This window comes from Taudactylus pleione, unplaced genomic scaffold, assembly GCF_031769625.1.
Source record: "Taudactylus pleione unplaced genomic scaffold, aTauple2 ptg000032l, whole genome shotgun sequence".
Classification (NCBI taxonomy): Eukaryota; Metazoa; Chordata; class Amphibia; order Anura; family Myobatrachidae; genus Taudactylus; species Taudactylus pleione.
The window spans coordinates 37,489,178-37,495,009 of NW_028284434.1; positions in this window are offsets into that span (position 1 = coordinate 37,489,178).

Sequence of the window (5,832 nt, forward strand, 5' to 3'; positions counted from 1 at the left end):
AAATAGAGTTTGACCCAAACACAAGTCCATTGTCTTAACCAGTAGTGTAGTTTATTGATAAGTGAAGGTACAGCCATACTCACTGTTACACTGGTTGAGGCACAAAGCAGAGTTTGTAGCGGAGCGGGATTGGGACAGCTCACCAGCCAGCGACTGTCTTCTGCATGCGGGTAGAGGTGCAAGATGCTGGAACAGCATTATCGTGGGTAAAAGAAGCAGGTCTCTTGGAGCTAAGGGGAAGATGCCATCCCCCACTATGTCTGTCTACACACACAGCCAAGATGGCACTATGCACTAGTAATTCCGGAGGCCATATAGGTAAGGGAATGAGGCATCATCCCTGGAGGTGCAATATTGGAGAATGCGCAGTTTTGCTCTCCCATTCCAACACTTTGAACATGGCCTTCCTTACCATATCACCCTCATTGCACTCCCTGTGGGTGACCATATAGTTGGTGTAATAAGCTTGTCACCCACTCTGTGAAAAGAGCACGTCTGTTCTGTTTCTGTATACATATTATCTTGACTCATAATAGTCAGTGGTGTCACATGCATAAATTACACGGAAGAAGCTAGCTCACACAACAACGTCAATATCACCAGGAGATCTCCTGCCACCTCAAAAATAAAATCAGACTGGTTACATCTTTATTAATTCCAAAAATGTAATCAGTACATAATTAAAGGCATTTAAATAATCATGGAATTAATTAATTCAATGCATTGCAATTATTTATAGAATAAGACATCTTATTTCCAGGGGGTATATGCATCCTCACGTGCTATGAAAGTATAATGACATGTTCTACATGGGAAATGATGGCAATGTCTTGATCTTGAAGTAACTCTTTGGTGGCAGCAAGCAGAGCAGGTGAGGAAGGTAATGACAGAAATGTTCTTGGGGGACACCAACTCACGAAACATTCACACCTTCAGAAAGCACTAGTGTGTTTGCCTGCCCTCAGCACCAGACAATGAAGAAGGGACATCTTCCTGACAGCATATGTAGCGCGATAATCAATAAACTTTATGGTAAATCACACAGCAAGCGTATTTTTAGCCGTATTTACCTTAAATATATGACCCATTCATTTTATTCTTTTCTCTCTTATGGAATACTTGAATATAATGTCATAATAACACATTTTGTTTACTATGCCTAGAAATGGAAAGTATCATATGTACATGAGTTTATTTGACCATCAATTGTTAATATAAGGTAATTCGGTATTTAAAGGTCCGTTGCCATTGGGCATCCCCTAACTCTTCTCCAGCTCCTCCTCTGGGCACGCCCATGGCCACTGAAACACAGGGTACTGGGGGGACGCGTCCACTGATGGGGGCGCCGCTGTGACCCATACTGGTGTACACTCCTTTGCTGTGTGCCAACGCGTCAGTGCACACATCGGGAGAGTGGATTAAAGTGCCTGGGGGGGGTTATGCCACGCCTGCAGTCCTTGGCCCCTACAGAGGGCTGAATAGTTCGCATCCCGGACCCTGCCCTTGAACATGCCCCTGTCTGAAGAAACAGAAAATATTCCTCAGCACATCGATCCCAAAGTTATTTCTGTTGCTGTACACCATAGTAATTTATTCTTATTCTAAACATATATGGTGTAACTACGGGTCTGCAGCACCTTACAAAGTACATAAACAGTATGAACAAAGCAAACAAAAGTTACTTTTTGTACAGAACATTGTAGGACATGGACAAAATTTATAAACATTGTTGCATCAGCAATCATATAGTACCCGAATAAGCAGCAGGGCGGCAGAACCCAAGGTTTGGTGTCGTTGTTGGCAGTGGGGGAGGTGATAATGGTATAAGTGAGGGAAGGAAAAGCACACGAGGGAAGAGGGCCCTGCTCGTGACAGCTTACAATCTAATAATTGCTTATTGTGGGCCTCATTTCGAATTGAACACATTGTAGTCTCTAAACATAGACATTTCTGTAGCAAAATAAAAATGTACTTACATGTATAAAAATGCGGCATGGCCATCTCAATAGTAAATATCAATATCACACAACCTTAGTTATATACAAAATAATGATATAATAAAGTGTCATATACACAAGAAAAAATGCTGCCTTGATGTTATAATTAAACATGAATGGTGCAATTTCAATTTAAAATGTAATGAAGTATAAACACCTCCACATCTGTTGCTTTAAAAGTCAAATGGGAATCTTCTTTCTGGCATTAGTCCAAACGGAAATGACAAATAAGTAATCTGAATAGATAGCCGTTACTTATATACTATTATATTCTATATTAGATATCCCAGACAGTAACGAATAAAGTACTTTCAGCTGGGAGGGGTCAATGCACAAAGAGCCAATCAGAGTGGCTAGAAAATGCTGATAGCGTCATTATCGTCCAACCTTCAGTACATTCCAAGATGCGTGCTCTATCTGCCGATGCTTCCAATTCTCATTATGTGTGCTACACTCATGTGAATACGCTCTTACTGTACTTCACTAACACTTGCAAGCTCATGTCCCACCTCTCCAGTGTTAAAAGGGCCACAATCAAATCTACACACAGATGCATTGTGGTGCACCATCACTGACGTTAAACATCCAAATCTAAATAAGCCCCAGGGTGCTGTGCACATGCTTTCCAACAGTATAAATTGTAGGGGGATGTAGTTATGAGACCTGTGGCTGCGATGCCACCGGTCTCAATCCCAACGCTGAAAGTCCAACATGGGATTTAAAAGGCATTGAAATACCGGGGAGGGTTAGGATTAGGCATGAGGGGGGAGACTTAGGTTTAGGCACTAACAAGGAGGGTTAGGGATAGGGTGCGGGGTGGGGAGGGTTAGGCTACAAGAAGGGAGGGTTAGGGGGAGGGTAAGTATACTTACCCAACCCCTGTCGGGATACCAACCATCGGGTTGCCGCTGTCGGTATTTTGAAACAAGGCATCCCGGTATAGTGAGCATCGGGATTCTGACTGTTGGGATGCCGACTACTTCCCCTGTGACATAGCCACAGTAATGTACCTGAAGCTTGTCATAAACTGCATGATAATCATTGCAACCAGCCAACTATACGGGTAGTTGGAACGCTTATCGGTCGGTGTATGGACCTGAAACGTTATCGTTCACAGAAATGGCTGAAATATGGTCTAGATTATTTGGTTTGGTTTTCAAACCAATCCGATCCACCCTTCCCTCATTCCGTCAACTTCAGGCTGTGAATGGAGATCGACCTATATACATTGTGTAGTGTATGGAGGCGCTCCAACTAATAGACAGTTACCTCCTCCCGTGCCCCTGCTGACCAGCTTTACACTATGGCCAAATGCAAAAAATTAGATTTCCGGTTGCAAGATAAGATACTCACCTTGGGGGAAGTTCCCTTTTTAATCTTCGAAAAACTTATTCTACTTGATATGTCCCTAGTAGTACCAAAATTTAGGCATCGCCTAATATTTACTGTACAATGGGACACATTTTTGCAGGAAGCAGATGCAGATAATAAAAATACTTGCTCACATTCTCCAACTAAATTAAAACAAGTACAAATGGGGAGCATCAATATAGTTGCGGTGTCCCTTTACTCTTAATTATTTATAACATCAATGAGATAGGAAGTATTTAAAGAATACACTGCATAACTTAGAAACATTAATTTCCATATTCAAAATGCCCTTGGATATCCTGTTTCTGGACCCATTTCCTCACATAACTGCTCTAATGCTCTTTTCTGCTACTGTATATGTTGTTGTTGCTGTTTCTTAGCTGGTCCCCTGAGCCTGCCTGCTGCTGATTGGGAAGGCTACATACTGTATATAGATCCGGCTGGCCAAGTCCTCACGATCTGACAGTAGCTGACAAAGAAGAGATGCTGCTCTGGTGGACACAAAATGTAGGGTTCAGTGCATCCCTATTAAACAAACAGTATTACAGTAATCATCAGTGGCTCACATCCCGTATTTTCAAAAGGTCACATTTATTTGTGCATTATAGCAAGAAACTGTCAGAGTATTATAACTAATCATGAACTTGGACTAGTAATATAGTTCTCTTTTCATTTGAACAGACTGCCCCTCTTGCCTCATACTATGGAAGTTCAGCATAGAAGACTTGGACATCCTCTTGACATGCCCTTTGCTTGCTTCCATTAAATTATTATATACTTTCACTCCATAATCCTTTAAGAATTGCAAACAATATCATAGCCGGCAGATTATAATAAAGTAGCAATCACACATAAAAGGGTATATTTTCTCTAAATAGCAAGCTAAATATGCTTTAAGCATGCATCTGATAATTATTGTTCTTATCTGCCCCTCTACAAATCATTATCTCCTTTTCAAAACCTCTCTGTAGGGGAAACAATAATTTATTCCAGACACAGGCTTTCAGACTCACAGCATGTTATGTGATGGTAGACGGGGAGAATGATTGGGTATCGCCTTTTCAAAATATGTGATCCCTTCTAAATTATTGTCTAGAAATCATGGGCCATCAACAGACAATAACACCCTACAGTGCTGAAAGCATTAAGAACTCCAGTTATGGGTGAAAAGGGCAGGGATCTTCGAAATCCAGATATTAATAGACTCGGGAGACCCTTAGACTCTTGTTTAAAATTATGTACCCCTATAGTAATTTTCGTCTGGTGACAGTAACATTCCACGCTGCATAATCCATTATGAAGTCCGGACATGGGGGGTTATAATGCCCAGACCTGGTCATCCTGCCTTCAATAAATGCAGGGGAACCTTACTTGAAAGGGGGTTGCTCTCTTTTAAATAGTGGGACTTTGTAGCTATTTTCTGGTGATCGCTTACCAGGCAATATAATGCAATCTACAAGGGTGGTTCAATAAATAAGGTAACAAAACCTCTCATTGCATAAATTTATTTAACTCGTACAGTTACCGTATAATCAATAGTATAGCCTTGGTGCATATTATTATTCCAAATAGTTCCCATACTTGCCTAAGCATTTGTTCCAATGGTACACCAAGGCATCTATCCTGGCATAGAAGAAATCAGTGTCAAGTGCCTGAAGCCAGGACATGACGGCTTGCTGAACTTCAATGTTGGTTGCGTATCGCCTTCCACCCAGGTGCTTCTTTAATGGTCCAAATAGATGGAAATCACTCAATGCCATGTCAGGTCTGTGGGAAGGATGGTCCAGTACCTCCCAATGGTAGCGCCATATCGCCCAGCAATACGACTCATGTTCGCAGCAACCTAGGCCGTTTTCGATGAATTGCCCTCTGCAACCGGCTCAATGTGTCACAATAGTGGACAGCATTCACAGTATCTTCAATGGTAAGGAAATCAACAAGCAGCCCACCCTTGTGGTCAAAAACACTGTCACCATGACCTTCTTTGCTAATGGAGTTGTTTTGAATTTCTTTGATGGTGAGGATGATGCGTGTTTCCATGTCATGGATGCTTGCTTAGTCTACGGTGTCACATGATGCACTCACATCACCTGTAGTAATATGCTGCAGCAACTGCACTCCCTTCTCATGGTACCTTGTCAAGTGCATGAGAGACAATCCCATCCTATTGGCTTTGTGAACTTCTATGCGTTGCTTCGTTACCCAGCATGAACACTTTATTCTGGACCCCATTTACTCATGAACGATGTTGTGTACAGCACCCACTGAGATGTTCAGTTCATCAACAATATGACTAACTTGAATGCATCTGTCCTCCTGAATCAGACCTTCAATGCGCCACAAATTGTCATCTGCAGCGGAAGTGTTTGGCCAGCCGAATAGCTGCTGATCTTGAATGTCTGTCCTGCCGTTATCAAAGGCAGAGCACCAAGCCCAAACCTGTTTCCGTGACATGACACTATCG